Raw genomic sequence first — 12,223 nt, forward strand, 5'->3', positions numbered from 1 at the left:
ACTCCCTTTTCCTCAAAATTGTCAACATGCAGCATGTCGGCAATTTCAGGGGGGGGGGGGGGCATAATAGTGCGGCGCTGTGGGGAGGGGGGCAGAGAGCAGCATGGGGGGCACAGAGGCATGTCACGCAGCAGGAAACATGCCTCTGTGTCCCATCTGCCCCTCCTGCACCATCTTGAGTACACTTTAAGGTAAGAAAAAAACAATTTACTTAGTGCCAGTGCTCGTGACTTGCTTAATCTTCGGAGCTATGTGCTGCTATCCATTGCTGCTACTAAAAAAAAGAATTCAATTTTATCCCTGATTAGTATAGCAAGATTTGGAAGATTAGGTGCATGACATTGTATTATGAAGGTATTAGTGATATATTACATCTTTGTTAAAAAAAAGTTGCCATTTTAAACTGAAAAACATTTCACATCACTATCTGTGTTCACTACATTATGCCAATGTATTATTTAACAACAAATAAGACAAGGCAATAAAGAAAAGTATTCCCACAAAGCTTTGTGATTAAAAAGAAAATCTTGCAAAGCTGTGTGTTTAAAAATATTTGTATTGTATGTTAAAAAGTAGCCATTCAAATGAATTATAAATTACAAACACCTGGTATGTAGATAGTAGCGGAACGGATGATAACCATAGACATTGTCTGTAGTCTAAATCTAATTAAAGACTATTCAAGAGAGTAGTGTAGAAAATCAATACCTAATATGTTTTTCACAGCTGCTTTCTTCGGCGCTGCTAACATGGAGGAGGAAATGCCAATACTTTGAACTCATACATGTTCTTTGTTGTATTTCCAATGATAGAGACAAGGTCAGAGGAGATAAAATAGGATCCAAATTCACAAGTTCCTCAAATAATAATAGCTTAGTTATCAGACAGCGTAATCAAAGGCAACTATCAATATGTGTTGAATGTTAACTGAAGTATCTCAACAAATACAAATCCCAGCTTTGATTTTTACCTCTGGGGCATTAGCTGGTAATTTGCTCTATGCACAATGTGGTACAAATGAAATCATGTTTTGGTTGTTAGAAGATAATGTAGCTTAGCTTCATGCTTCCCAGTAATGGTCTTTGAACACTGACCCCAGGCTTTTTTAAATAGCGTTTAATCAACGTTACAAGTCATTTAGTGTGAAAATGTAATATATTAGACCATCTAAAATTCCTATAAACTGTAAAAAATTACCTTTGTCCACTTCACCACATAACATTGTTCATTCATTGTGGTTAGTGGGTTGTCTGTTCTGTCTGTATAAGTTAGTGTTGCTGCACCTTCTATTGAATAGTGTACATAATTGCAAAATCTGTTTAGCCAGATCACCAAACACAGAGTTTATTTTCCAGGTGCAAAAATACAATTAAAAATAAACCTAATAAGTTGTATGTCAAGAAGGAAGAGGCGGGGGTAGATGTGTTATTGTTATGTGGACTTCTTCTCCAGGAAAAAAGATTACCATCTACTGCTTCACTCATTCTCCAGAGCAGGTGGCATGGAATAGACTAGAGATAGTAGTAAATTAGTATTAGTATTAAAATGCCATGAAAGGGTTTGAAAATTAGGCAGAGTTACCATTTTGCAACACTTGTATTACGGTGTTTACTAGCTGACATTCCACCCAGGCTGGAGAGAAATCCAGGATACCAGATTGTCATAAAGGAAGCCGTGGCAAAATTGTAGTGCCCATTAATGGTACAATCTCCTGAGCAGTTGACTGTACAATGGATCAGGTGTAGTTAATGGTGTCTATCAATGACAAATGGTCATTCTATTGATTGTTCCATCAATCTGAATTTCAGAACAGTTTTTTTTTTATCTGATCGGAATGCTTTTAATTTTCTACTCCATTATTGGCCCGAATGATCGTTTCTGATTGATTGCAACAATTGGATCGGATGGTCATTCGTTTTAAATATTCGATACTTAACCACTTTCAGATCTTTGGTAAGTTTATATACGACCCTGTGTTTACCACTTGCAGATCAGGGCGTATATATACGCACTGTATACTTACCACTGCCAATTGCGATTCCTGCGCTGTTTCCATTCGCCGTCGCCGCATCCCAGTTCTTCTGTGATCAGAGCATGAGAGCCGTCCGTTCTCAGCCCCGACCACTGTGACGTTATGAATGATAGAAAGCTGCATCTCTCATTCATAACCGCAAGGAAACTGTTACACACACTTTGGTTCCTATCTGCCAAAGGCAGTTATTCCATCCTGCTCCTCCTTGACCTCTCTGCAGCAATTGACACTGTTGACCACTCCCTCCTCCTCCAATCACTACAGTCCATGGGCATCCATGGTCTTGCCTTGGCCTGGATCTCCTCCTACCTATCCAATTGCTCCTTCACCACTTCCTTCAATGGCTCCTCCTCAACCCCTGCCCCCCTCTCAGTTGGGTTCCCCCAGGGCTCTGTTCTAGGCCCCCTTCTTTTCTCCATATACACTTCCTCAATTGGCAAGCTTATCTCCTCCCTGGGCTTCAATTACCACCTTTATGCAGATGACACTTAGATTTACCTCCATACCCCCGATCTCTCATCCACCACCATAAACAAGGTCTCCTCGTGTCTCTCAGAAATTTCCTCCTGGATGTCAGCTAGGTTCCTAAAGCTTAACCTAGACAAAACTGAGCTCCTGATCTTTCCACCCCATGCTGCTGCACCCCTCCCAGATTTCCATCTCACAATCGACAACACAACCATTCTCCCTACCTCCCAGGCCCGCTGTCTGGGTGTCACCTTGGACTCTGACCTCTCCTTCATCCCACACATCCAAAACATCACCAGAGCCTGCAATTTCCACCTCCGTAATATCTCCAAGATCCGCCCCTTCTTAACCCCGGACACGACCAAACTGCTCATCCATGCCCTCATCATCTCCCGCCTTGATTACTGTAACTCCCTCCTTTCTGACCTACCCCTGAAACGCACTGCCCCCCTTCAATCAGTGATGAACGCGGCTGCAAGACTCATCCATTCTTCGCACCGCTCTGCATCCACATCTCCCCTTTGTGAATCCCTGCACTGGCTCCCTATCTGTTTCAGGATAAGTTTCAAGATTCTATGCCTGGCGTATAAATCTGTGCACAAAACCTGCCCTACCTACATCTCGGAGCTTGTTCACAAGTATACACCAGGTTACCCCCTCCGTTCCTCCAACGACCTTCGCCTCACCACCCCACGCATTTCACACTCCCATGCCCGCCTGCAGGATTTCTCAAGAGCTGCCCCCACCCTCTGGAATGCCCTTCCACCACCCATCAGACTTGCTCCCTCTTTCAACACATTCAAGCAAGCCTTTAAAACCCACCTATTTATGATGGCCTACCCACCTCCTACCACACAGTAACTCTCTAAGGAATATTTAACAGCCCCACCTAGTGTTTCCACCCCTCCCTTTAGATTGTAAGCCTCTGGCAGGGTCCTCCACTCCCTAGTGTAATCTACAGGATCATGTGCTCCTGTCCTATGACAGCCTGTACTTGTATTACTGGGCCTACCTAACCAGCCCATATTGCATGATCATGCATTTTGTACAATTTGTATGTATAACTTTGTTCTATGTGTATAACCCTATGTATGTCATCCTTGTATCATTGTATATATTTATTGTCCAGCGCTGCGTAATATGTTGGCACTTTATAAATACAATAAATAATAATAATATCTGCTGTAAACAGCAGACGGTAACCTAAGTGTAGTGCCATCTTGTGGCTAAAAAGTAAAGTGCGCACAAATACACATAAATATACCATAAGAGACTTTTACATTCAAACATTTATTAAATATTTATTATTTTTAACCCCTTCCACCCCTACCCTAGATATATTACTGTTGCTTTTGTAAATACAAGCTTATAATTATTTTATAGTATAAAAAAAAAAACTAAACTGAAAAAATATACCTTTAATTCCAAATAAAATATTATCGCCATACATTGTACTACGGACGCAATTTAAATGTTGTAATAACCAAGACAAATTGACAAATAAAATAAGTCTGTTTAATCTCTAATAGCACATTTTATTTTTAAACTACAATGGCTGAAAGTTGAAAAATGGTGAATTTTTGCAAATTTTTTCTTCTTCTTCTTCCCTGTAAAATGCATATGTAATAAAATAATTCTTAGCAAAAAGTACTGCCCACAGAAAGCCTAGTTTGTCCCAAAAAAAATTAATATATAGATTGTTTCAGTGTTATAAGTAATCATAAAGTTACTGGCGAATGAATGGGAGGAGCGTTATGTGAAAATTGCTCTGGTCTTGAAGTGGAAAAAACTGTGGTAGGGAAGTGGTTAATAGACACCTTAACAATAATAGAACTACCGGTAATCAAATTTCAGGTGAAGCAGAAAACAAGGGCTCAAACTTTTTCTATGGTTTTCTTTGTACCTAGTCTTTGTAAATCAGTTTTACAGAATGACTTGTAGAAATAACAGGGCACTGGGGCAGGCTTTATGTAGTATGCTCTCGTAGTCTGTAAAGGGCTGGAAGGTTTTTGCATGTTTGAATTTTCAGTTCACTAAACCCTTGAGATTGTTCCCAGCATTACTTTTCTACATCACATGTCAGGAACAGCTAGCAAAATTATTAACGTTGACCTTTAGTCCTTTTATTTTTTTTAAAATACACATTGGAGCATATGTTTAAATAATTATATTGTTACACGTTACATCACTAGAAATGACATACAGTTGGAAAATGCATGCTACATTTGCAGAACTGTAGTGCACAGCAAAGTTAACCTCCTTAGCGGTAACCCCATGTGTGACACGGGGTAAGCCGCCGGAGGGTGCCGCTCAAGCCCTGCTGGGCCGATTTAAATAATTTTTTTTTTTGCTGGACGCAGCTAGCACTTTGCTAGCTGCGCCAGTACCCCGATCACCGCCGCCACGCGCCCAATCGCCGCTATTCGTTGCGGCGCCCCCCCCCCAGTCCCTGTGCGCTGCCTGGCCAATCAGTGCCAGGCAGCGCCGAGGGGTGGATCTGGAGTCCCAATGATGTCCCGACGTCGCTGACGTCAGTGACGTCATCCCGCCCCGTCGCCATGGCGACGGGGGAAGCCCTCCAGGAAATCCCGTTCTTTGAACGGGATTTCCTGATCGAAGCGGGCGGGGGGATGCCGCTGAGCAGCGGCTATCATGTAGTGAGCCCTGGGCTCGCTACATGATTTAAAAAAAAAATTTAAAAAAACTGCTGCGCTGCCCCCTGGCGGAATGTTTCATACCGCCAAGGGGGTTAACAGTAAATACTAGTTGACTGTGTTCCATATCATTTAATGCAAAATTTAGATATACTGCTTCCAAGCTGTATTATTGCAAATACCTTCTGTTTTAAGAAGGTAAACTACACTGAGCAATGGCTTTTTGGTAGGAGGGTTCTCCGGTCTCTTTCAGGCCTTGTTCACATTATAAATCGCCAGTGCAATCACAAGCGCTGATCGATTTTGTGAGCGCTTTTTATGGCGCTTTTTTGCTTAGGCTTTTAGAGCCATTTGCGCTTTGTTAAGCGCTTTTTAAAACGCTTTTGTCTGGTGATTTTTTTTTCTTCCGGATGACTCTGAGGAAGTGAATTCTTTGACCTGGAAATGAATAAATACTATATATTTATTCTTAAAAGCGCTGGGGAAATAGCTTTTCAAAGCGCTTTTTCAAGCGCTTTGCTATTTCCCTATACTTTGTATTGAAGCGCAAACTCTCAGGAAATGGTGCAGGAGTTGCGTTTGCGATTGGAAAGAAAGCTCATCACTCATGTGAGAACACAAAAAAACACAAATCCTTATGTACAATAGTGATAATGTTATTACTACAATTTTGTATAGCTGCAGATACTTTTTATACTGTGCTCTATAGAAAACTTTGCACCGATTACATCACTGGATATCCTCAAAAGGGCTCAAATTCTAATGCCATAACGATGTGTCTTGCTTTTTGTCTTCAAGCTTCCCATTTTAGGCACAATGCTAAGGGGCTTATTTAGATAGTAGTTTAAAAAGTGTGAAGGATCATTTTGCGTTTTTAATGCGAGATATGCTGACTTTGCTAATTATAAAGATTTAATGGGCTAGTTGATGGGCTTTTTATGTTTCCTGCAGGGTGGTATTGCCATGCTGTTCAGTCCAAAAGAGATGCACAACAGCTTGCATTTAGCAATGAGTTCACAATCTATTCATCCTTGGTATGCTCTCATGCATACACAGAGATTTAATGGATATCAAAAATTCAATATATTAAAAATACAGGTTTTTTTTTACCAAAACATGACCACTCTTAGCCTAACACAATGAATTAAAATTAGTTCATCGTGATTCTTGACCAATGTGCTCCATGTGCAAGCTCGTCCCAGTAAGGAAGCTGACCACTGTTCAACCCCATTCATCAGTCATGTGGGGCTTAACTTGGAAGAGATGGGAATATGCTCCTTCTTGGTTACTGGTCACAGTGGTCAGGTCAGATAACTGTTTAAATCATATAACTCAAATAAGCTAATTGGGGACCCGAAATAATAAAAAAAGAACATTTCTGCATATCACATTGGTGTTTTTAATGTTATAAAAACTACAGATTCACTAAAGAGAGCATGTAGAACAGTGGAAAGAATAACTGACCCAACAAATCTTACTGGATTTTGACAGGACCTTGCTAAAGTGTTACAACTTCCATGTACCCCTACAGTGTGTTTCAGCTTCAATGCTCCCCTCCTCCCCCCATGTGTCCTAGCTGCTTTGTTCTCCATTAGTTTGCCACAGCTTCCCAATTGTACTATACTGTGCAACAGCTTCCATGCATTCTTAGATTGTCAGGACCCTTAGAATGTCCCAGCACACACTAAAAGAAACTTGCAGACACTATGATGCACACGTGTACTGACAGAGACAGGCACGCATGCATACATACATACATACATACACACATACATACATACACACATGCTGTGTAATGTGGTACATCAACACATGCAAATCCCTATTGTGCAGATCCCATGGTGTAGCTTCGTCCAGACACAAGAAGATACTGCAAGAGAGTAAGGAAGGGGTGGAGACAGGGGCGTATCTAGGTTCCTGGGAGATCCAGGGCACCAAGAGGGAATGATTGTGCCGTGTGGTAATGCCGCAGAAAGTGGGCATGGTCATAGGTGGAGTCAAATGTTCATGAACATAGCAGTGGCGTAACTTAAATATATTCAATAGACATTATTTCACATAAATAAGCCCTTCACCTGGCTTCTGTCTTGTCTTTGGCTGGCCTGAGTGCTGTACTCGGCTGGCGGTTATGCTGAGCTGCCTGGCTGGTGGTTATGCTGGGCTGTGCTGTGCCGACCTGGCTGATAGTGATGCTGTGCCAGCTTGGCTGGCAGTGATGCTGAGCTGGCCTAAATGATGGTGATGCTGTGCCAGCTTGGCTAGCAGTGATGCTGAGCTGGCTTAGCTTTGCTAGGTGACTTGCTAGGGGCTTTGCTGGGCTGGGCAATTTTCTGGGAGCTTTGCTGGGCTGGGGGAATTTTGGGGGCTTTGCTGGGCTGGGGATAGGTAGGTTCCCCCACTATAGTTAGATAGGTAGGTGCCTCCAGTGTAGGTTAGATAGGTAGGTTCCCCCAGTATAGGTTAGATAGGTAGGTGCCTCCAGTATAGGTTAGATAAATAGTTACCCCCAGTATAGGTTAGATAGATCTGTTCCCCCAGTATAGGAAGGATAGGTAGGTGCCTCCAGTGTAGGTTAGATAGGTAGGTTCCCCCAGTAGAGGTTAGATAGGTAGGTGATTTCAGCGTAGGTTAGATAAGTAGGTTCCCCCAGTATAGGTTACATAGGTAGGTGACTCCAGTGTAGGTTACATAGGTAGGTTCCCCCAGTATAGGTTAGATAGGAAGCAGGAGGGGGCGGTGATGGGCAGAGCGGCGTGGTAGTGGGCATAGTGTAGTAAAAAAGTCACCTTCTGATCCCTTCAGGCAGCCTCCATCTCCTTCCTACTTCCTCCCCTGGCATCCCTCGCATTGGTAACAGCGCCCCCTGTGATGACATGCGGTCACGTCATCACAGGCGGTGCTGTAACCAAGGCGACTGATGCCGGGGGAGGAAGTAGGAAGGAGATGGAGGCTGCATGCAGGGACTGGAAAGTGAGTTTTTAACTACACTATGCTTGCTACCCCCGCCGCTGCGCCCAGCGCTCCTCCTCCTGCCGCTCAACCTGGCACCCCAGACGATTGCTCTGTTCGCCCGGTGCTAGAAACAGTGACAGGGCACCCAGCAGACATAATGGATCTGAGGCACCATGGCAACAGGGTTTGGGGGCGGTGCCCCAGATCAAACCCCCTAGCGACACCACTGGATGGGGAGGAGGAAGAAAAGAGAGTAGGCAGGGAATGCTGAAACTCTCTTCTGCCAGTTTCTATTTGGAACACCATGGAATGGTTGTTTATATCTGTACACAAAATGAAAATATGTGTGCCATAAACCCTAGGGCTGTAGAGAGGGGTTGCATTTTTTTTGGGGGGGGGGGGGGGGCTATGTAAATTACTTGCTCTAGAAATGTTTTTAGTCTTTGTGATATTTTGATTGTCTGCCTTTCATGTGGATCATGAAAAACATGACAATAAGTTCACATATGATTAGACAAATCACAGCTGTGTATTTGCATGTGATAAGGCAATTAATTCATAAGTGTCACAAAAAATATGATATGTAAGAAATGGCTGTACTTGATTATACCTATATGAAAAACTTTAGGACACAGTTAACCACCCTGGCGTTCTGATAAGATCGCCAGGGAGGCTGCGGGAGGGTTTTTTTTAAATTAAAAAAAAACTATTTCATGCAGCCAACTGAAAGTTGGCTGCATGAAAGCCCACTAGAGGGCGCTCCGGAGGCGTTCTTCCGATCACCTCCGGCGCCCAGAATAAACAAGGAAGGCCGCAATGAGCGGCCTTCCTTGTTTTGCTTACACCGTCGCCATAGCGACGAGCGGAGTGACGTCATGGACGTCAGCCGACGTCCTGACGTCAGACGCCTCCGATCCAGCCCTTAGCGCTGGCCGGAACTTTTTGTTCCGGCTGCGCAGGGCTCAGGCGGCTGGGGGGACCCTCTTTCGCCGCTGCTCGCGGCGAATCGCCGCAGAGCGGCGGCGATCGGGCAGCACACGCGGCTGGCAAAGTGCCGGCTGCGTGTGCTGCTCTTTATTTGGCGCAAATCGGCCCAGCAGGGCCTGAGCGGCAGCCTCCGGCGGTGATGGACGAGCTGAGCTCGTCCATACCGCCCAGGTGGTTAAAAAAAATCTGGAAGATTTTAACAAAAATTGAAGTTTGTTTTATTTAAATTTCTATCTTTTAGTGCAATCATAGTCCAAAAAGAACCAGTATACCCCTGTAACACATAAATGGATAGATATTATTTTCACAAAACAATTTTGAAATGTTTCATTGTTTTATGAAGGGTAAAGCATAGGTCAAAAAGTTAAATGTGATTCCTATCTTTAAATTAATCGATGGGGAAATGCTTAAAGTTAAAGATTGCATGTCACAGCGAAATGATGGAAGTGTTGATACTGTTTCAAGCTTCAGTAGTTTTGTAGATTAATAGCAAGAGACCTTGTGTTTTTATAGCTTTATGCCACTGATATAACACATTTTACTCATAGTGACAATTACTGTAAAATTCATTTCATTTCCATTTAGAATATTTCCAATAAACAGAATCTGCATCCCTTTTAAATAGTGTAATCTGCTACAATTAGTTAAACTGGCATTTTCTGTAACCTTCATTTATAAAAATTTTGGATAGTTTTTCAATAGTACTGATATTGTTTTTGTCTGTTTTCATGTGTAAAATGTTATTAAGTGATAAAATGCTTATGACAACACATAAACGCCCAATCTGTTTTAGCTCTAAACTTATATATGTTAAAATGAAATGTAGTTTATTGTATTTGTTTAATTAACTTTATTAGGTAATTAAAATTAACTCTACTTGGTGTAAAACACCGCACCTGCAGCAAATCACTCCGAAATCCTTTTGAAACCAGCAACAAATAGCTGTCCAAGTTCTTGGATACAGAATACAGACATCAACAGACATTAACTGTGCCTCTTTAATAGTCATGCCCCGCCTTGTGTAATATGAGTCCCACACTTAACCTATAAAATAAAAAAAAAAAATAATGTTCATCCTTTTTAAATACCTTACACTTCTCTAATCATTAACATTTATTCTTCAAACTATGGAACATGCCTAACACTTAACTATTTTGCAGTCGGTTGTTAACCATGCTATTATTATCGCTTTATAAAGCACCAACATATTGTGATGTACAAAGTAAGAAAAACAAACGTGAGGTACATAATAATAATACAGACAATGGTAGACATCCAATATGGACCCTGTTGCAGAATGCTGAATCGGTAATTAGAATGACAAATGAAACATGACGAGTAAAATGTACAACAGATTACAAGATACTAAATGAATAACAAATTCCAGACACAAAAGGATGAGAGAGCCCTGCCCTTGTGAGTTTATAATCTATTCAAACATTCAATTTACAACTCTTTTCAAAGGTACAGTATGTTTTTAATTTCATTAAGGTTGAAGTTGACAATCTGCTAGTTCAACTGAAGTAAGCTTTCAGCTTATTAGACAAAAAGATACTGCACAATATACATGGTGTAAAGAAACAGTGGTGTGCTCTTAGGTCATGACATATTATTTATTTATTATTTAGTATTTATATAGCACTGAAATCTTCCACAGCGCTGTACAGAGTATATATATATATATATATATATATATATATATATATATATATATATATATATATATATATATATTAGGGATGGGACGAATCCACAATTTCTTCGAATCCGAATCCGGATCCGAATCTAAAAAGGTTCTCGAATATCTCGAACCTTTCGAATCCCGAATCTAACGAATCCTGCACATACGACTTGTGCGATCCGTGGTATAGTTGCCCGCAGTATAGGTAGCGAGGTAAAGGTGCCTTCAGTATAGCTAGCTAGGTATGGGTGCCTTCAATATTGGTAGCTTTCAGTATAGGTAGCAAGGTATATGGGCTTTCAGTATAGGTAGCAAGGTATATGGGCCTTCAGTATAGGTAGAAAGGTATATGGGCCTTCAGTATAGGTAGCAGGGTATATAGGCCTTCAGTATAGGTAGCAGGGTATATGTGCCTTCAGTATAGGTAGCAGGGTATATGTGCCTTCAGTATAGGTAGCAGGGTATATGGGCCTTCAGTATAGGTAGCAGGGTATATGGGCCTTCAGTATAGGTAGCAGGGTATAGGGGCCTTCAGTATAGATAGCAGGGTATATGTGCCTTCAGTATAGGTAGCAGGGTATATAGGCCTTCAGTATAGGTAGCAAGGTATATGTGCCTTCAGTATAGGTAGCAGGGTATATGTGCCTTCAGTATAGGTAGCAGGGTATATGGGCCTTCAGTATAGGTAGCAGGGTATATGGGCCTTCAGTATAGGTAGCAGGGTATATGGGCCTTCAGTATAGGTAGCAGGGTATATGGGCCTTCAGTATAGGTAGCAGGGTATAGGGGCCTTCAGTATAGGTAGCAGGGTATAGGGGCCTTCAGTATAGGTAGCAGGGTATATGGGCCTTCAGTATAGGTAGCAGGGTATATAGAGGCCTTAAGTATAGGTAGGTATGTAGGTAGGTATAGGGGCCTTTAGGTAGGTAAAGGGACCTTCAGTATAGGTAGCAGGGTATAGGGCCTTCAGTATAGGTAACAGGGTATATAGAGGCCTTAAGTATAGGTAGGTATGTAGGTAGGTATAGGGGCCTTTAGGTAGGTAAAGGGACCTTCAGTATAGGTAGCAGGGTATAGGGCCTTAAGTATAGGTAGGTATGTAGGTAGGTAGGTATAGGGGCCTTTAGGTAGGTAGGTATAGGGGCCTTTAGGTAGGTAGGTAGGTACGTATAGGGGGCCTTTAGGTAGGTATAGTGGCCTGTAGGTAGGTAGGTAGTTAAAGGGACCTTCAGTATATGTAGCAGGGTATAGGGCCTTAAGTATAGGTAGGTATGTAGGTAGGTAGGTAGGTATAGGGGCCTTTAGGTAGGTAGGCACGTATAGGGGGCCTTTAAGTAGGTAGGTAGGTATAGAGGCCTGTAGGTAGGTATAGGGGCCTTTAGGTAGGTAGGTAGGTAGGTAAGTATAGGGGCCTTTAGGTAGGTAGGTAGGTATAGGGGCCTTTAGGTA

The 12,223-nt window shown here is 42.2% G+C and overlaps 1 long non-coding RNA gene across 1 annotated transcript in view; it reads left to right on the plus strand.

Annotated features, from left to right (window-relative positions):
* The window catches only part of LOC137561402 (uncharacterized), a 108,675-nt gene that overhangs the window by 47,544 nt on the left and 48,908 nt on the right, over positions 1–12,223 (plus strand). The window lies entirely within an intron of this gene.

Source organism: Hyperolius riggenbachi, chromosome 3 (assembly GCF_040937935.1).
Source record: "Hyperolius riggenbachi isolate aHypRig1 chromosome 3, aHypRig1.pri, whole genome shotgun sequence".
In the NCBI taxonomy this organism is placed as follows: domain Eukaryota; kingdom Metazoa; phylum Chordata; class Amphibia; order Anura; family Hyperoliidae; genus Hyperolius; species Hyperolius riggenbachi.